Here is a 21443-nt window from a genome sequence, read left to right on the forward strand (position 1 = left end):
ACACTTGGTTTTTATTTTTGAAAGGACACTTGTAGGCAAGCTTTTCTGAAGCATATAAGTATATGGATAGGATATGGGATGCCTGGGTGGCTCAGTTGGTTAAGCAGCTGCCTTCAGCTCAGGTCATGATCCCAGGGTTCTGGGTTTGAGTCCTGTATCAGGCTCCTTGTTCAGCTGGGAGCCTGCTTCTCCCTATGCCTCTGTTGCCACTCTGCATGCTTGTGCTCTCTCTCTCTCTGACAAATAAATAAATAGAATATTTTAAAAAGATAAAGAAACAACTTAGTCATTCCTGAGAAAATAAAATCCTTAAGTGAAAAAAATAATAAACAGGTTTTTATTGCCTAAGGGTGTAAAACTGTAACTGATGCATTGATCAACTCTAGTCTATTAAATGGGAGGATGCCAGTCTGGGGAGGGTCACACAGACATTACCCAATGCGCTCCCTAAAATGTGCTGTTGAGCACTGAAATGCTGAGCTGTGTGATGTTGCTGCGGCACCCGGATGAAGTGTGATGTGTGAGTCGGGCAGGCAAAACCAAGTGCCCCTGTGCCGCCCCAGAGTCAAACCCAGTTTGCTCTCTTCAAAGTGCTTTCTCTCTGATGGCTAATACAAGTCTGGCCTTACGCCCTTCCTGACACAATCAAGAGGCAGCTATAAACCATGGGTCCCTGAGGTTAAGACGGTGTTCAGTCAGCCGGAATGGTCTTCCAGCTTGAGACAGTACACCATATAGCATAGTTATGTGCCCATGTTTCTTCTTGCACTTGAGAAGATGTGAGAAGTACTGACCTTGAGAATCTATGTATCCAAATATAGGAGGAAGGATTTAAATTCTAAAATCTCTTTTTAAAAACTTCAGTTGCAGTCGGCATGGACATGTGTGTGTGCACACATCTGCGCATGACTGCATCTACTACCTTTATATTAGAAGGTACAGTCATTGACTAGTGCGTTATCACATTATTTGGCTAAAAAGATCACAACAGGGGATGCCTGGGTGGCTCAGTCCGTTAAACATCTGACTTTGGCTCAGGTCATGATCTTGGGGTCCTGGGATCCAGCACTGCCTTGGCCCCGCACTCAGCAGGGAGTCTGCTTCTCCCTCTCCCTCACTCTCTCTCGCCCCGCCCTGCCCCTTTCCCTCCCCCTGCTCATGCATGTGCATGGTCACTCGCAAATAAACAAATTGAGTCTTTTAAAAAAAGATTACAATAAATGTCCCACATAGGATAATATTTCCAAAGTATTATTATTGTTATCATTGCTGTTGTTGAACCATTGCAGCCAGATGACGGAAAGGGACAAATCATCAAAGTAATTTATGTGCCAGACGATTACTTTTACTGACTTGTTTAATTCTCACGTGAAACTTACAATCCGTAGGTCATTATCAATGAAAAAGAGATGAGGAAAATGTGGCTACCAGGGGTTAAGAAACTTGCTCAAGTTTAGAGGGAGACAGATGTGAGGCTGGGCTTCGAGTCTGGTGTCTGGCCTCTGTGCAGACTGTTTTTTATGCTAAAAGAAAATGAGTGAAATATTGAAATCATTAGGGACAAAACTTGATCTTTCTTTGATTTTTAAAAAATAATGCCTGTTGTCACAGTACCAATTGTCACAGTACAATCACCAATTTGTTTACTAATTAAAGGTAGATGCGTAAAAAAATTCAAAGCATTGAGATTTCCAATTGTGAGAATTATGAATGAGCAGATTTTTTTAAATGATTTTATTTATTTATTCACCTGAGAGAGAGCAAGAATGTGCACACAAGCAGGGGCAGCCACAGAGGGAGAGGGAGAAGCTCCCCACTGAGCAGGAAGCCCAATGCAGGACCTGATCCCAGGACCCTGGGTTCATGTCCTGAGTGGAAGGCAGATGCTTAACTGACCAAGCCACCCAGGAACCCAGAATGTGTAAATTTTTCTTTTTTTAAAGATTATATTTATTTATTTGGCAGAGAGAGACACAGCAAGAGAGGGAACACAGCAGGAGGAGTGGGAGAGGGAGAAGCAGGCTCCCCGCCAAGCAGGAAGTCCCATGTGGGGCTCAATCCCAGGACCCTAGGATCATGACCCAAGCTAAAGGCAGACATTTAATGACTGAAAAATCCAGGTGCCCCCTGAATAAGTAAATTTTTATTGGATGTTTATAAATGCAGATACACTAGCAAATGGACATAGGTCTTTTGAGGTGGAATTTATAAACTGCATCACATCTATAGCCAATTTGAAAATGGTTTTTACACATCAAGAGAGTAGATCTATAATCCTCAATTTATATTAAGTACTTCTCTACATAAGATAAATGTTCCAGAAGAAAAATCTACCATTACTTTAAAACCTAAGATGGCTCGAAGTTTTTCTAATTACAAACCTTAAATAGGAGTAGTGCTTGATGAGGAACAAAGAGAATTTCTGATTTAAAAAAATATCTGGGTATTTGCATGGGGCACCCAGTAGGTCTAAGTGTGTAACAGTGAGATGAGATAAATGTAGTTGCACCAAGATTAGCCAGTAATGATTGGGAAGACACAGCATTTTGTCCACTGTGATTCCTGTAAAATTCTCATTTATTTCAAGGCATTTCTGAGTAGAAATGTCACACAGCACCACTGAGAGAGCCCCATAATGACAAAGAAAGCTTTTTTCAAAAAGGAAAATTCACCATGTTACAAGCTTTTGAGTTCATGTTTTCACTTGATGTAGACATGGGTTTAGAAAACCATGCTTGAAACAAGGTAGAATTGAGTTAAATATTCTAGAATGCAAGATGCCAAAATGTAAAACCTTAAGCAGAGAAACCATAGCTTTCTCCACCCCTGAAATTTTCACTTACATCTAGTCTATAAAATAGCATATCACGTTGGTCAGTTCTTTATAAACACATAAGCCCACGGTATTCATATTTATCTCGCAACATCAGTTCGGAAACATTCAACAGAATTATTTGCTGTCTAGATTTCATTCAGATCAACTAAGGATCTCCTCCCCATCAGTCCTCAGAACAAAAACACAAGCTAGGCAGCATCTCAACCTTACTCACTCCCCAGCAGCATAAACCCAGGCCACTCCACCAAATTATAATCTAAGAAGCCAGGTGACTCCAAACTAGCCTTGAGGTAAGGCTGAGGTTCGTCAGACCACCACAGACAAACACTGACTCTTAGGGTTTGAGTAGGGAAGGGAGTGGTGGGAGGATGGGAAAATAACCAAGGCCGGGTCACATGGGTCCATAAGAAGGGCTACAGCGTTCATTCATGGGCTGGGAGCCACATATAAATCTGCGGGAGTCCCTCCCTTGACAGAAATTCACATAACAGAATTTCAAACCATCAAATACATATATATACCAAGTATCTTATAATCCCTTGGCCATTTATATTTTGTGAAATGAAGAATTTGTTTCATTATATAAATATTCAGGTGAATTCTAAAGCTCCAAAAAGTTCTCTCAGATACAATGGAAAATTTAACCTGATGATGGAAAGGGACAAATCATTGAGAAGCAGGCACTCGTTGCCTTAAAAGCCTTCCACTGTCAGGCTTGCTGAGAAAGATGGGAGGAGAAAAAGAAGTACTCCGCCACTTACAGGTGTTTCGGTCATGAAGAAGTTTATGATGTTGCATTAAGTAGTATCTGAATTGCACCTCCAAGCCTTTTTGTCATGTGTAGATATTACTGCTTTTTTCATAACTACCTACATTATTTATTGTTTTATTACATATATTACAAGATGTCTTGGCTGAGCTAAGGCTCAGATACGGATAGTTCCAGAAAACACAATTATATAAAACCCTTACCTCCACCTACCCAGTTGTATTTACTAGTTTTTTTACATGTTGATGACTTCCTTGGAAAGAAAGTTGAATACTACCAACCTAAAATCTTTGTTCAGATAAATTAATCCTTGCTATCGCTCCCTTAATAGAAATTGGATAAACTTGCACTGCATGTTGAAGTTTTATTCTTGTGTATTATTTAGACTCATAAACTTCAGGTTTATGAGTAGAAATATGTATTTTACTTTTTCAAGGCAAGGAGGGACAGAGGGAGAAAAAGAGAGAATCTTCAGCAGGCTCTACGCCTGGCATGTAGCCCAACGTGAGGCTCGATCTCAAGACCCTGAAATCATGACCTCAGCCGAAATCAAGAGTCAGACACTTAACTGACTGAGCCACCCAAGTGCCTCAGCAGTATGTATTTTAAATACTACTTTTTAGGTTGAATCAATGGAGTCTTAAAAATTGGAAGTTTATTGAGCTTATTGCCGGTAAAGAGAGGTCATGACTTCACAGGCCTCACTTTGACATTTATCGTGTCTTCTGCTAAAACATCCCTTATATTATGGACAAATTGGGACCCTCATACATTTCTGGCAGGAATACAAAATGGTGCAGCCACTTTGGAAAGCAGTCTAGCAGTTCAATCACCATATGAACCAGCCATTCACCTCCTAGGCATATAATCAAAAGAACTGAAAACATGTGTCTAAACAAACATCTGCCCATGAATGCTCACAGCAGCATTATTCATCATAATGGCCCAAAGTGGAAATGGCTCAAGTGTCTTTCAACTGATGAATAGATAAACAAAATGTGGTCTATCCATACAATGGAATATTATTCAGCCATAAAACAGAATGAAGTATAGATACATGCTACCATACTATGTTTCCATAATGAAAACATTATGCTCAGTAAAAGAAGGCAGACACAAAGGACAATATATTGAATGATTCCATTGCTTTTTTTTTTTTAAGATTTTATTTATTTATTTGACAGAGATCACAAGTAGGCAGAGAGGTAGACAGAGAGAGAGGAAGGGAAGCAGGCTCCCCGCCGAGCATGATCCCAGGACCCTGAGATCATGACCTGAGCCAAAGGCAGAGGCTTTAATCCACTGAGCCACCCAGGCACCCCTGAATGATTCCGTTTCTATGAGATGTCCGGAACAGGCAAATCCATGGGGACAGAGAAAGGATGCATGGTTGTCTAGGGCTGGGGAGAGGGGAGTAGAGGACAGTGAGGAATGACTGATAATAGTTAACTTTTTTGAGTGATGAAAATGAGTTAAATCTGATTGTGGTGACGGTTGCCCAACTCTGGGAATATACTAAAAGCTAATTACACACTGTAAACTAATTGTACACCGATTATATAGTATGCAAATCGTATCTAAATAAAACTGTTATTTATAAAACTCACAAACAGAAAATCTGCCTTAACTCTGCATGGATTTAAACATTAATAATTTTGTTTAGGGAAGGTGAGTATCCTATTTAGTACAAAGTTAAGGTGACTCTGCCTTTTGAGGAATTGTACAGATGACGAAATCAGCTGATATCAAAGAATCACTCCTGGGTGATCGCAACTTACCAGCATAAATGTCTGAGAGGTCAAACTGAGACTGAGGGAGTTCCAGAAACTCACCAATTTAGAGGTAGCACACTAAGAGCGCAGGTAACTAGTGCAGTCCTATATCTGCACACACAATGAAAAGGACACCCAAATCCATCCCACCCCAGTGTCTCCACCAAGGTATCATGTGCACCCTGGAGAAGCAGTAGTTAGAAATAGCTCATTTCAGCAAGAGTGAGAACTGCAGGCTCCTGGCAGAGGGGCACGAGACGGCAGGTCAGTTTCACATTCGTGGAGTGAGTACTCATCTCCACCAGTACCGAGTCCAGGACTGTGGAAGTGGTGCTGGTCCTGCCTCCTGTGCGTAGTTTCATGAAGTCGTCCAGGGCAGTGGGATCCACAGGAGGGAGTGAAAGCCGAGACCGAGTCTTGGATACTTTTCTAGGCATCCTGAGGGTTCCCAGAATTCTCAGCACACAGAAGCTCTATATAAGACCAGACTCCTTGCTACTTGCTACGTGACAGCTCCTAGCCACCACGGAGTCAATGCCAATGTCATGAGTGCGGTGGACACCACTGTTATTCACCTGCTCTCTGATACACAGATCACATCTCGTCTTCAACCGTTAAGAGTAGAGCTGCTACTGAGGCTGGTGGGTCAGAGCCTCTCCCCAGTCCTTCTAGAACAGAGAAAGTAGTCAAGTCCCCAAAGGGGCCACTCAGAGTTCTTTCCCAGCCTTTCTTGAACTGGAACGGGAAGGGTTAACCTTCTTGTCTCCTTGTTACAAATCTGAAGATATGCCTTAAAGCTCCAGCAGCCACCCCACCACCTCCGCACTCCATAAACACCTGAGTTTTAGCCTTGAGCAAGAAATCGTTTGAAGAGAGTAAAGCTAATTTGCAGAGAGCATTCGAGAGATGGAGAGAACGAGATCTAGTGACGGTCACATCCATCCTTTTGTCACCTAGCCCTCCCCTTGGTTGCATACACAAACCAATAATCTCCTTCACTGCTTCAGCTAATTTGAATTTGGTTTCTGTCACTTGCAACGGGGGTGAGTCCTGAATAATACAGCGGTGTTATCTGGTTGGTGAAGTCTGAGATATTCTGATTACAAAAATGTAGATGTGACAAGAATATGACAGACATGTCAATTCTAGTTTTCCTTAATAAACTGAAAAAAAGACAGATTATGTACAATTCCTTGAATATGGATTTGAGTTGTTGGTGTCTCACAATATTAGAAATATATTTCTCTAATAACACTGTAAGATAGTCAATCATTTAAATTTGCTCTGTCATTCAGTCAGTGGAAATATTAGTTAAAAATATACCAATATGGTGCTATTGAAGTGATTATATACTAGCAAATTTATCATTATGTTTAATAATTCGAAAAAGTGAGCTGAAAAATGAGTAGCCTGTTGTACTGCATTAGCACAGAAGGGCCCACATAATTTTTAATAGGAATTAAGACTATGAATAATATAATCACAGACCTTACAAATGGAAAGACTTACTAAGTAATCAATTTCACCTGTCCGACAATTGCCTCATTCTATGAAACCATTCTTTCAACAAATATTTACTGAGCTCAGAATCTCCCTTAAAGGCCACTGGTAAACAAAAACAAGCCCCTACCTTCTGGAGCTTGTATCTGCCCCCTTGCAGTAATTGCTACAAGTTGTATCCTGTTCACTGCCTATGCTTCTTTTGTATTTGCCATAGAATAATAGGAAAAGTAAGCTCTGTTCTTGATAGGCTTACAGTCCAACAGAGACACAATTTATCTGGTGTATGTTACAATTTCAACAGGCCAATGAGAACTAAGGCCATTCCCCACCTTGTTGTTAAACAATAAAGAACCAGGAGGAACCGGATATTACTACTAGAACTGCAGTAAGGATATCTCTTAAAGCTCGCCCACTTTGGGCACTAAAACCTCTTTTGGGTCTTTTCCTCCATTAAATTCATTTTGTTTTTGCCTTAGATCATGGTGGCCAATATCTGGTTTTTGTGCTATAGTATTCTATACTATATACTATACTATATACAGCAAAGCTCTGCATTTCTAAATCTCTTACTGAATGAATTGATCTTTGGTATTTGTTTAAATCAGCAAGTCTTTGTTTTAAGGCAAATCACAAAAATGCAACTTTTTGTTTCCCCATGAAAATGTCTCATACTTATTTCTAACCATGCAAAATGCATCCCTGATTAGGAGCACTTAAGTACCAAAGCCCTTTCACAAGTCTCTGAATTTCTCTTCCTGCCTCGGACTTGCCTTGACACAGAGTTTTCTATATGCTGCCACCTGAAAAGCATGAGCTCTAGAGACAGGCTGCCCAGCTTTAAATTTTAGGCCTTTAGTGACTATGTGATTTTGGGCCAGTTATTCAGCTTCTCTGAAATTCCTATCCTCCATCTGTGACATGGAAATAATAATAATGCCATGCCCATAGGCTACTGTAAAGATTACATGAAATCATATGTATAAAGAACTTGACAGACTGCCTGGAACATAGTAAGCACTCAATAAATAATTCTCTATTACGACTACATCGGAATTCACAACGATCAAATGTATCAAGATGATACACTACTGTCATCTTGAAGTATTTTGCTGTTTAGAATCACCTATATTTATTCAAATGATTACTGTTTTCTTTAAAATATAAATAAATAATTCTTACTTTCCAAATAGTATTTGCTGGATTCAGTGGTCATATTCACTCATCATAAAAGTAATATATGCAAGATATTCTACTGAGAGTTCCAAAGAATGAAAAGTAAGTGAGTCATAGTCTCTGCACTCAAGAAATTTACAACACAGGAGACAATTAGACCAAAGTACCAAAAAAAAAAAAAGTTCCATGTGGCAACCACCCTAAAAGAGGTACAAACAATGTATGATACAGATTCGATAAAAATCATTTGCATCCATTGGAGAGGACTTCAAAGAAATCAGATTTAAGATGGGCACTAAATTGTAAGTGCAGAGGAAGGACAGAGGTATTTCTTTTTTCCCTCTCTACTTCTTCTTGGTCCTATTGTTGGACTAATCTTCTTCTATCCAATGTATAAAAATTGAGGATCCTTAGCATTCCACCCTCAACCTTCTAATCTTTATGTCATTGGAACTGTCCCAACCACTCAATCACATATACCACTGACTCTCAAATCTAAATTTCTAGTCTTGGTCTTTCCTCTAAACTTCAGATCCAATTATCCAAGTGCTTCAGAGTTATCTCCTTTACCCACAGCATCTCAAACATGTCAGAGTGAAATTTGCCTCATATCCTCCTCCTGTATTCCCTATTCTTATCACTGGTAGCACCCTCTGCCCTGTCACTTAAGTCAGAACCCAGGGAGTTATCCCTAATCCTCCTTCTCCCTCGCTCCACATGATAAATTGCTTACGACTCCCACAGAATCTCTAAAACGGTCCTCGGATCTCCCCATTCATTCTCCATCTTCATTGCCACTGCCCTTGGGTCTTTGACAATGGCCATATCCTCCCAGTTGGTGTTCTGCTCCAGCATCCCTCCCTTTCAATCTGTTCTCAATAGTATCATCACAATACATTTTCTACAATGCAAAACTGACACTGCTTATAATCCTTTAAGGCCCCCTAACTGCCACTTACACAAATTAAAAATCTCTTGGTAGGTCATGTCAAGTCTTCTGTGGTAACGCATTTTCTTACCTTTCACTTCAGGCTCCCAAGGTAACTGAACCACCTGTAGTTCCCATAACGCCTTTCCCTTCATACCTTTGTGCCCTTGCCCCTCCCTCATGCTCTGCCTGACAATCCACCTGCTCCTTTTCAACTGGCTTTTGCTTTCCCAATTTCTCCTCAGGATTCATCCCAGTTGTCACTCCTCTGGAAAGCCTGCCAAGGTGCTTTTCTCATGGGGGCCCAAAACATCCCAGAGGAACTGCATTCATAGCCTCCATTACACTGTTCTGTCATCATTGGTTTTTCCATCGTCTCTCCCAATGAATGTGTATATGCTGAAGCAAGGCGCCATGTTTTCATTCATTTTTTTTTTTTTAAGCAAATAGTCACTGAGTGCTTACTGAGTGAACATGACAGACTAGGTCTCTGACTTCATGAAGTTTATATTTTGATGGTACATATCTGGTGGGAAGGGGAGATACAGAGACAATCAGCAGGTAATTAAAACAATTTCAAATCCTAATAAAAGCCATTCAGAAAATAAAACACAGATTAAAAAGTGACTGGGGGATGATGCATTTTTGAAGAGGTTTTAGAAATCCCAAAGATGAAGTAGTTGGCTCTTGGGAAGACAGTCATAGGCAAGGCATAGTGGGTACAAAAGCCCTAGGGAAGGACCAACCTTGCTATGCAGACAAAACAAATGTGTAAGATGGCCAGAGAATGGTGAACAAGTGGGAGAATGACAAGGCAATAAGATCCGAGAGACAGAGACCGATCTTGGAGGGCTTTGCAGACTACTGCATTCACTTCCTATTGTGACTGTAACAAATTGTCACAAATTTGGTGGTTCCAACAACACAAATTTATCTTACAGTTCTGTAAGTCAGAAGTCTGACAGGGGTCTCACTGGGCTACAACACCATGTTGGCAGGGCTGTATTCCTTTCTGGAGGCTCTGGAGAAGAAGCCACTCCCTTGCCTTTCCCAGCGTCTATAGGCTACCCTCATTCCTTGGTTTTTGCCTCACTTCTCTGTCTTCCAAGACAGCAAAATGGCATCTCTGATCTTTCTGTAGTCACAACCGCCTCTAACTCTCTTCAACCTCCTTCTTCCTCTTCTAAGAACTCTTGTGATTACATTGGGACCATGTGGACAACCTCCCCATCTGAAGGGCCTTCATTTAGTCACATCCTCAAAGTTCCTTTCGCCATGTAAGGAAATACGCATTCACGGGTTCCAGGGATTAGGACATGGATATCTTTGGGGGCCCACTATTCTGCCTACCATAGACATGGCAAGACATCTGGACTTTATTCTAATTATAGTAAGTAATCCCTGGAGAGATTTCAAACAAAAAAGTTTGTTTGAAACTGGGTTTCAAAAAAAGAGGTTTGTTTGAGCTGGGTTGTATTTTTAAGAGTTCATTCTTTGTATTATGTGTAAGGTCTGTCTGAGGAAAAGTAAAGGCAAGGAGAGCAAGTAGGAGTCTCTACAGTCCCAATGAGAAGAGTGGATTTGACAAGGATGATAGCAGTTAAGGTGCTGAAAACTGTCCAGATTCAGGCAAGATTTTGGTATAGGAGAGACAGAAATTGTTGATAGATTGGGTGCGGAAAATATGAAAGAGAAGGACCAAGGATGAGTCTTAAATTTGGGTTCAATTCAGTGGTGTATGGTGGTATTGTTGACCAAGTATGGTGAAGAATCGAGGAAGAGTGGATAGATCTGGGGCAGAAGGGGGACATTAAGATATGTCAAGCTGGAATGGCCGTGTCAAGTTTAGAATAACCATAAGATATCCAAGAGGAGTCATCGAGTAGGCTGTTGGAATTAGGAGTCTGGAGCTTGAAGCAGAAAAGAGAGGTGGAAACATAAATTCGGGGGCCTTCAGCATAACAAGGATAGTAAAGCCATGAACCTACATGAGATCATCCAGCAGGAAAATGTTGATACAGAAGAGGGCACGAGCATATCCTGGCAGGCACACATAGTGACAGGCTGAATTCATATTTGTAGCCTAGCACTCAGTCCTGCCACAGAGTGGCCCCTCAATAAATTGTTGATGGCCACAGGACTGATTCTGGGATTAGCCATTATTAGAAATTAAGTTCTATAAACTATCACTAAATAGATATTAAGAACAAAGTTGGTGAATACACAAAACTCAGCACTTCCTAATTACTTTATTACATTTCATTATTATCTATGCCCTTGAGGTTGGTTATGTCCCCTGTAGCTTACCAACTGGACTTCTCATGCTGCTGTACTGCCAGCCTATGGTTGGTCCTGGTGGGAGTAGTTATGCCATGAAAAGGAGCGAATGCTACAAATTAGAGCTTGACTTATTATTCTGTCAATTGTTAGATCAAGAAAGTGATGGAGAAAATGTTAATCAGGTAGATTGGACTTAAAAGTGTGCCACATCTATCTATATAATTGTTATGCTGGGAATTACATAGAAAAATGAGGAAATCTTTTTCCGGTATGTGAAAAGTATTATCTGACTTAGTGAGGAAACTTCCTCTCATATCATTGGTGAAGGAGTGAGGCTCTAACAATGGTCTTTGTTTCAATTTCACTTACCCCAACATTCCTGTCAGAATTATACTTGTGAATTCACTGCAACCATAGGTTAGCAAGAGATAAAAGAATCTGGCAAAAATCAGTAAATAAAAGCAAGAAAATAAAAATCAACAAAAAAAAGCATTCAGTGAGAATCAATTGGCTATATGGAATTCACAGGAGTAATGTATATTTTATCATATGTTTAAACGGGTGCTGGGTCTCACACCCTTTATATAGTCAAATGTATAATAGGGACGCCTGGGTGGCTCAGTGGGTTAAAGCCTCTGCCTTAGGCTCAGGTCATGATCCCGGGGTCCTGGGATCCAGCCCCACATCGGGCTCTCTGCTCAGCGAGGAGCCTGCTTCCTCCTCTCTCTCTTTGCCTGCCGCTCCACCTGCTTGTGATATTTCTCTCTGTCAAATAAATAAATAAAATCTTTTAAAAAAATGTATAATAAACTACAAATACATACGCACACATTTTTCCCAGAGGACCTGCTCAACATTTACCAGTACACTATGGCTTATATCTGAACCTGATAGGCATAGGATATGATGCAGGATTAAAATTATTATATGACTATCTATTATGGGAAATCATTACATACCCATAGCAAATTCATGACCAGTATTTTTAAAATGTTGATAAGTGATGTCATTTGGGTTCCCGTAAAATTAAAATGGATCTCTCAAATATCATAAAACCCAGCGAAGTTGATGGCTATAGTTTTTCTTTATTTGCCTGAATTTATGCTTGATAATTATATTTTTCTTCCTTCAAAGATGCTAAGCATCATAGACACTTTAAGAAAAGAACATAGACACTTTAAGAAAAAACAAACTAAAAATCTGTCTTGGCTTTCTTAAAAGAATTATCTGCTGATCAGCTAGTATTTGGACCAGATTAAAAAGCTAGGCTTTCACTGTGCAATATGACCACCACTAGCCATTTGTGTGTCTTTAAACTTAAACTACTTAAACTTAAATAAAATGAGAAATTTAGTGCCTTAATTAAACTAACCACATTTCAAGTGCTCAGTAACCACACGTGGCTGGTGGTTACCATATTATACGGCACCGATTATAGAACTTTTCCAACATCACAGAAAGTTCTGTTGGATAGCACCAACAGCAAATGCCTTTGACATAGAAAATGATTGATAATTATTGACTGAGTGATCAAAATTCACCCTATTCTTTTAAAGTGAAAAGGTAAAGAAATCAAGAATGAATTTTTCAGGAGAAAAGAAACCATCAAAAATCGCATACTTGGGTATATTTAGGTATGCAGTAGTATTCAAGGAGGACACGAACATTTCTTGGGTATCTCCTACGTGTCAGATATACAATTAGTCGCCCTCGCAACAGATGTAAAATTTCCTCACTAACCAGATGAGAAGGACCCTGAGGTTGGCAGAAGCTCAATACCCCGCCTTTCTCAATTCAGACCGGCAAACAGTCAGTGGCAAAGCTTCACCTTGCAGTCAGGGTTTCAGATGTTCCTTCTGCACTATGAACCCTCTCTTCTCTAAATGAAATCATTGATGGTGAACGGAAAGGTTCCACTTGTCTCTGGATACAGGGGAAGCCACTGAGGAGAGGCAAGAAATGCCAGATGGCGGTCATCCCCTCTGCCTGGAATCCTGGCTCCGCCACTTCCTAGCTGTGTGGCACAGACAGATTACTTCCTTTTGTGCCTCCCTTCCCTCCTTTTATGAAGGGCATTATCCTAGTACCTATCTTAAAAGGTTTGGGGGCAAGAAAGGAGTGAATATTTATAAAACATTAAAACAGAGCAGAGCGTGGAACAGAGTAACTGCAGCCAAAGTGCTTGCTGGGCGACTAGACGGCATAGGGAGGAACTAAGTCAATATATCTCCCATATATATCTAGCCAATATATCTCCCAATATATCTAGCCAATATATTTTGGCTAGATGCCAAAATTTGAGACTTAATTCATCCATATCATTCACTGAAAACCTGAATAAGGCTTTAACTTAAAACATGGACAGACAGCATTTCCTCCCATTTGTGCACAAATGTGGAACTGTAACTTCTCAGAAGGGCTGTCTGAAGAGTATGATTTAAAATCAGACGGTTGTGGCTGGTATTGCCTATTTCCAGTTACCACATGAAACAAGACTGTATCTCATTAATGGAAAATCACATTGACAAGTCTGCCCTCTCTGTTTTATTATTATTCACCTATTAGTAAAGGATAATTGAAAGCAAAAGGTTTACCTCTCGAATTTAAAATATATTACTTAACCTCTCAATTATTTTCCAACCATATTCCATGATACCCACAACTTTGGCCAGGCAGCTCAAATCAGGTAAACAACAGTTTCCACGCACAGCTCACCCACCATGCCTCAGGTGCCCCCCATGCCTTGCCCCCAACCCGTACAATACCCAGTCAGAAGGAGACATTACTATCTCTGTGTTATATTTGCAAAAATCAACTCATTAATAACTTGCCAAAGGTCACACAGCTTTTGAGGGGAAAATGGTATTTGAACCCAGGTCTTCTTAATTCAAAGCCAGGGCCCACAGCACTCTGCCACTACAGGCAGGACCATGTAATATTATGAGAGGTGATAGAAATGTGAGATGTGTCTATTTCATGACTTTCAGTACATCTAAAGCAGAATTTCAAAAAAAAAATAATAAAAAACACAGGTTCCAGAAAAATTACTAGCACAGCTATCCAAAAATCACAACAGACTCAGAATTTCATCTGCTGGGTCACCCCTGGCAAGGCAGGACGGCTGAGCAGGTGTGGATCAGACCCAGGCCCGCTGATGGCTTGCTATCACCAGAGCTGTGTTCCGGAAGTGCAGTCTGATTGTGCAACCCCATGATCGGGAAAACCAACGCTGCCTGTGTGGAGACATGGTTAGAAGAATGGAACCTCTGTTTTTGCAAGTATTAAGTGCCAAGAGTACATGCAAAGTTGGTTTGTGGATGAGGGTCGAAGTGGTCCTGCCCATATTTCCAGTCCATCCAGGGCATGACTGACCAACCCAAAGAGAATCCCAACCCCCAGCAGCAGGCTCTCCTCGCAACCTGGTGTCTGCCTCCCTGCTCTTGCTCCAGCTCTCTTTTGTCTCTCCTGACCTCTCACTCCTTGTCTCCTCTGTGCCTACCAGTTTGGCATTCTGATGGATTGGCTTCGCTGGCTCTCAACCCTCCTACTTTGTTCCGCAGTCTGAGGCTTGACTCCTACATCCTGGCACAGGGCTTGTTTCTTTCTGCACTCCTGGTAACCAAGCTCTTTGGCACTGCCCCAGGACCCCCTCCTGTGATCCACTCAGCTCAGCAGACCTGTAAATACAGCTTGTCATGCTGAACTCTGCAGCCCCTCCTCACTTCTGGCCTTGGAGAGCTGTGCCCCGGATGTCCCCTCACCGGTGCATGGTCTCTGGAGCACCTGTGGAATTCAGCTGGCCCAGCTCCAGCCCCTGCACTCTCTCTGCCCTGCTGATGCCCACTGTGAAAGGAAGTCCAGTTCTGAGACTGAGAAACACCGGCGTCCCACGGCCATTAGGGAGCACACCGGCAGAGTTTGCCCACCACCTTCCGGGCACAGAACGTGTCCACCCTGGCACAGTGTGCAACAGCGATACCAGAGGTCTACCCCCAACAGAAGTGCCACCATTCCACCAGAGACCCTGCCAGGCTCCTGGGTTTCCTGCTGCATCAGGAGCACTTTCTGACCCTTCAGGTGCTCTACTTCCCAGTCTTCGCATGCCCAGTGAGGCCAAGAAAGAACTTCACCGCGCCCCACGTGGAGGGAGGATGCTCAGGCCCACAAGAGCCACATTAACACAGGGAAATCCTAGTGGGGGGAAGGCACGCAGAAGCCAACACCAGCTCCCCACCTGCAGCCAAGCCAGCATGAGGACTCCTCCAGGGCTCTGTGGCTGGGTTAGGACTTGTCAGCAAGCCTTCCCCCAGAACAAGCCTTCAGGTCATAGATGATTTGGTGACGCACCTGCAGAAGTCACTCAAGAAACAGCTGAGCACCTGCTCTGTGCTTCACGCTGTGCTGGGCACTGGAGACACAGCAGTCCCAATTGGGGCCTGTCCCCAGGGGGCTCACAGACTTATGGGGAATACAGCCACTGAAACATCTCATGAGTCTTTCCAACAATACAAATGTTACGAACGAGAAGCAGAAGGTACAAAGGAGCTTACACAGGAGACCAACCTGCTCTAGGAACTCAGAGAAAGCTTCCCGGAGAAAGTGATACTTCTGATGGCATGTGAAGGATTGGCAGGTGAAAGATAGCTGAATGATTGGAGAAGTGGGAGGAAGAGCATTCCAGTCAGCTGGAAGGGCAGGAGGGAAGGGCCTGAAAGAATGGAGTACGCTGAGAAAAGACACAACTGAAAGGAGGCTGGTACGCTGGGTTACAGAAAGAGAGAAAGAGAAACAAGAGGTGAGACTGAAGACGTAGGCTGGGGGCTGTCTCTCAGGCCACTGAGAAGTTTTTGTTTTTATCTAGCCTCCCAAGAACGGGAAACAAAGGGTTTTGGTCAAGGGCATGAGACAGACAGCAATATGGCTCTGGTCCTAACCCAAGAGCGAACTGGGTGTGGTGGAGGGAGAAGGCGGGCACACACAATGGGGATGGAGTGTGAGATGCCTGCTGTCTACTCCTGGCTCTCGTCCCAGGGGAGGAACTTGGAAAGGACAGTTTCCCTTAGCCCTTGCCTGCAGGGTTCCTGCTTAGACTGTGCCCATAAGAGGCCCTCGTGCAAGATGTGGAAAGTGGAAAAGACCCACCATATTCCTGCAGTGGCTGCTGTGTGCAGATGTGAGGTTTACAGAAGCTTCCAGACAAACTCCTGCAAGTCAGCCTCTCCAGCGAGGCAGGCAGCCTCTGCCGGTGCCACCACCATGGCACCAAGCTTTCCCTGAAACTTCGGTCAGCGTTTCTTGGAGGTCAACAGCAGTTTTTTTGCACTCTTGATTATCCCTGCTTTTTAATCCAAAGGTTATGCCTGCTTCTAATCTTCCCTGTTAAGTCCCTCGTACCTTAGCTATGTAAGGCAGTTTTTGTTTTCCTTTCTAAACCCCAACTGCTAGGCAGTTAAGTTCTCACAGTATTTGGGTGTGAGATGGGGGGGAAGGGAGCATTGGTCTAGAGTGTAGGAACTGAGGATGGGGGAAAAAGGATGGATTCAATGTATATTTAGGAAGTGGACTCTATAGGGCATTGCTATGAACGAAATGGGGGGAGTGAGGGAGATGAAGGGATCAAAAATGTCCACGAAGTTTTTGTTTCTAAGGTCAGGCAGCCCTGCTAAGTTTGCCATCTGGTCCACACAGCTGAAAGGGATGTGGACATTGGGCCACCCCAAACAGCCAGCCCAGCCTGGCCCCTTTCCAGATTGAAGAGCCAAGGCCAAGAAGTGAACTAAGGAAGTGGACAGCATGATGGTGAAGAGGACATGCCCTTTTATCCTGGAGGTTATGAGCCGCTGTAATGAGTTATCACCATCTTCAAAACTGCTCTAGCCTACTCTGGAGAAGACAAAATCAGTTAAGCCACGTTGTGTCCAAATTTCAATCTGGGACAATGAGCAAGCAACTGGGGTCAGGGGTGAGGGCTGAGGGGCTGGATGGAGCAGGAGCTTCCTACCAGAGCCTCCAGAGGCTGTGGAGTGCCAAGGAGGGAAACCAAATGTTAATCCACACTCGAAGTTTAAGATTCAATTACCAAAGAGAGCAAGTTCAAACACTATGCCACACGGAGAGAAGGTCACAAGACGGGTCATGCACGCTGACAGAATCGCAGACAGCAGCTCAATGGCATGACGTGAAGGGCACGTCCTTGCAGGGGGTGGTGCTGAAGGGCATTCCCACCAATATCTGGGAGGCACACCAACCCAGGGGAGGGTCAGGATGCACAGCACAGCTTATGGGCCGGGCAGACAGCATTTTCCCTGCCCTTCTCTCCATCCAAGAAGTGTTTTGATTACAGAATGAGGCTTACCCATGGGCTGAGGTCACTGACTATACTTTCTGGAATGATTTCTAAAGTGCATTACGAGAGAAGCATAGCCATAAGTGTATCTCACATGCACCACAACAGAGGTTTCTGAGTACTACCTCTGGGACACGCGAAGGCTTGAGGGTAACTACTCGGCTTTCCTAGGGATCTCGCCTCTTTAACAAATTATGATCTATTAGATTGTAAGGTCACTGAAGACAAGATTTAATACTGAACCCCTAACGCCCATCCCAGTGCACAGCCTCTAACAGCCCCATAAACACTCCAGTGGACGAACCACAATTCTTATCCACGTGTCCGTCTGTACGGAGATCCACCCAAAATTCCAAGTCAGATGCCAGGACGCCACTGCACAGGCTCAACAATGCCTCATCCCAACATCTTCCTCATCTCTCAACCACCCTAACCAGCCTCCGGCAATGACTCCCATGACCTGGAGGGGCTTCACCAAGGAAAGTAGAGGCTGGGGTGAGGGGATCCCCTCCAGGGTTGAGAGGAGAAGATGGCCATTAGAATCTTAGATTCTAGGGACAAAGCCCAGCAGCACACCTCAGGCCTCAGGTTTTCTGTTGCCTGACTTCACTATTTACTACACGGCAATAACAAGTTACCTAAAGTCTCTGAACTTGAGTTTTTCCATCTACAAAGTGGAGTTGATGGAGCCTAGATCCAGGAGTTGAGAAAACTAAATAAGGTTTGCAGGACAACTGCCTGAATACCAGTGCACACTAACGTGCCCCAGAGACACCTTCTCTTACAGGGCTCACTTCTCCATCCAGCCTTAGAGACTGGCCCCCCACCTCCCATCCCCTCCCTCTCCTCTCCTCCCTCATCGATTTAAGAACCCAAGTCACTCACACTCACTCACTTCTGACCTGAAGTCGTTGTGGCCTTCGCTGGTGTTGCTGGAAGTGGATGACGTAGATGAAGGGCAAAGTCCTAGCTACAAGCAGGTGGACCCTACCAGAGAGAGCTTTCTGCAGGGGGTTGCTTCCTTTAACCCAGATGCCAGGGGCGGAAGACAGAGCAATGCAGACAGAACAACCAGGGAACAGATGCCGCTACATAAAAAGGAAGACAATCATTTCCCAGAAAACATGCAGCTGCAGTTGGCATTCTGCAGGAAAAGCAAATCCTGGTAAATCCCCTCCTTACACAGATTTCTGTAATTATTAGCACTTAAGAATACAGATGTTAAAAAGCATGTGCTTAAGGGGCTAGTTAAGTTTAGGCAACTGCAGATGGAAAGACTGAAAATTTTCTGAAATTGATATTAAATGCCCTCATACAATAAAGGGACACTGCCAACACATATGGCATAGAAGAGAAAAAAAAAGGCCACTGGTGAAGAAAAGAAGAGGACCTGAACAAGCCATTTCCTTTAGTCAGACCACCGCAGAGATGGCTCACGCTGACCCAATATCCATTCTCTGCTCCCTTTGAACTAAAAGAACCCCTACACTATTGGAGACCCTCAACTAGAAAACTGTACTTCTAGCACTCCTGTAATAGGACTGGACGTCGACGTAAGCAGAAATTATTGGGTAGAAATGATAAGGAATGCTCAAACACAGATCTTAACTGATACATCGAGTCTAGATTTCCATCAGTTTCCTTGTCAAGGATGATTGTAAGCTAATATCAGAACCATATTACTTTTTTGGATAATTAGATGTGAATTTAAGTTAACTGTCAAATAAATTTTACTGACAGTTCTAAGCATAGATTAAATCCTCCCTACCAAGTCTTTTTGTTGCCCTTATAAAGCACCAGACTCTGAGCAGACCAGATGGCTCTCCACGCTGGACAGACACCATCTGAAATCAGTATTCAAGGAACATCCCTGTAATGGCAGGTGAGATAAATGGGCGTCTAGTCTAGTACATCTTATTCATTCCCAGTTGTGTTTCACAATGCATATGCATGTATCTCTTTGAAAACTTTCTGCAGATTTTCATCAGCTGTAACAAGGGTGAGGGGAAAGATGTCCAAAGACTCCATCTTCATGCAGTTTCTCTGGATTCCACCATCCTGCTAGTCCAGGAGAATCCAGAGAAATGCAGGGATCACTTTGCGGAAATCCTTATGGGCTTGTCACATGCTCCTCACTCTACTTTTCTGGGTTCAAGTAGAATCTTAAGCACGTGGGCCCCCAGAGAGACTAGGCAAATACTTGAGGAGAGGAGAGCCAGGGAGATCCCCCTTGTAGTTGTCTCTCCTGGTTGATCCCTTTAGGAATTTGAAGCATATATTAAATTCAGGACAACCTGCACGAGTGTTTGTGATAATCGCATAATTACAAAACATGAAGGTTTCAGCACTGATAAAATTCATTTCCTCTACTTCCTATTACCTGCTCTTTGGTGCTATGTAAAGACGAGCAAGTGTATAAACTTCTGGAGCAGTGTTAACATAAATATAAAATGTGATTCATGTGTATGTTTATAACCACAGACACATTAATTGGTAGTCTCCAGAAAGACTTAAGTTCTTTTACAAATTAAACAGAGACACTTGTGCTGTTCCTGCTAATTTGCTTAGTATGGAACTGCAAAACCCAACCTTCTATTCTGGGATTTTAAATCTGGTAGCTTCACAAAATAGCATTATCAATATTTAAAAGCTATATTTGGCTCCTGGTGAGTAGCACTGGGGTTTCCCTCCCTTCTAAGATCCTTTTGTGAGGTGGCCTTCTTTCTGTGTTGCGCCTGACCACACTAACTTTTCTCCACTGAGAGCAGTGTGAGTGTCCAGAGAAAGGGTTCCAGGGGAAGCTTTTACTTATCCCTAATCTATCATCTCATTCGGCCCCACCCTACCTTCATTTTAGCATTAACCATAAACTTTTTACTTCAGACTTTTATGAACTCTGCTTCGTGGGATGCATTTCTCTTTTTAATGTAAAACGATGTAGAGTGACATCTGCCCCACTAATGGGGTATTTTCAGAGCAGCAGGGGCAGATCTGGGGTCTTTAAGGCTATTAAAGATGACCGCTAAGTTTGAATCAGACTGGGAATCCCAAAACACCCTAGTTTCCTCCCCAGAGGCTTGCAGAACCTTAGAGGCAGAAAACCTCTCTTCTTTTTTTTTTTTTTTTTGACAGAGAGAAATCACAACTAGGCAGAGAGGCAGGCAGAGAGAGAGGAGGAAGCAGGCTCCCCACAGAGCAGAGAGCCTGATGTGGGGCTCGATCCCAGGACCCTGGGATCATGACCTGAGCCGAAAGCAGAGGCTTTAACCCACTGAGCCACCCAGACGCCAACTTTTGTAGCAACATGGACAGGACTGGAAGAAATTATGCTGAGTGAAATAAGTCAAACAGAGAGAGTCAAGTATCATATGGTCTCACTTATTTGTGGAGCATAACAAATAACATGGAGGACATGGGGAGATGGAGAGGAGAGGGAGTTGAGGGAAACTGGAAGGGGAGATGAACCATAAGAGACTATGGACTCTGAAAAACAACCAGAGGGTTATGAAGGGGCGGTGGTGGGTGGGAGGTTGAGGAACCAGGTGGTGGGTAATAGGGAGGGCACGTACTGCATGGAGCACTGGGTGTGATGCCAAAACAATGAACACTGTTATGCTGTAAATAAGCAAATAAAAATAAATTAATTAATTAAAAAAAAAAAAAGAAAAGAAAACCTCTCTTCTCTACGGAAACCTTAATCCTCTCAGGAGAGTTCAGTTTCTGCTAGAAATCCAAGACTTTGCAAGCAAACATGATAAGACCATCCAAAGTCACAAGGTGAATATAATGAGCATAGCGCTCAGAATACTTACGTGGGGGTGGGGGAGGGGTGGGAA

At 43.0% G+C, this 21443-nt stretch overlaps 1 protein-coding gene across 1 annotated transcript in view; it reads right to left on the reverse strand.

The window, feature by feature from the left end:
- SSPN (sarcospan) overlaps positions 1–21443 on the reverse strand; it is a 107636-nt gene that overhangs the window by 85753 nt on the left and 440 nt on the right. The window lies entirely within an intron of this gene.

The sequence above is a fragment of the Meles meles genome, chromosome 7 (assembly GCF_922984935.1).
Source record: "Meles meles chromosome 7, mMelMel3.1 paternal haplotype, whole genome shotgun sequence".
Classification (NCBI taxonomy): Eukaryota; Metazoa; Chordata; class Mammalia; order Carnivora; family Mustelidae; genus Meles; species Meles meles.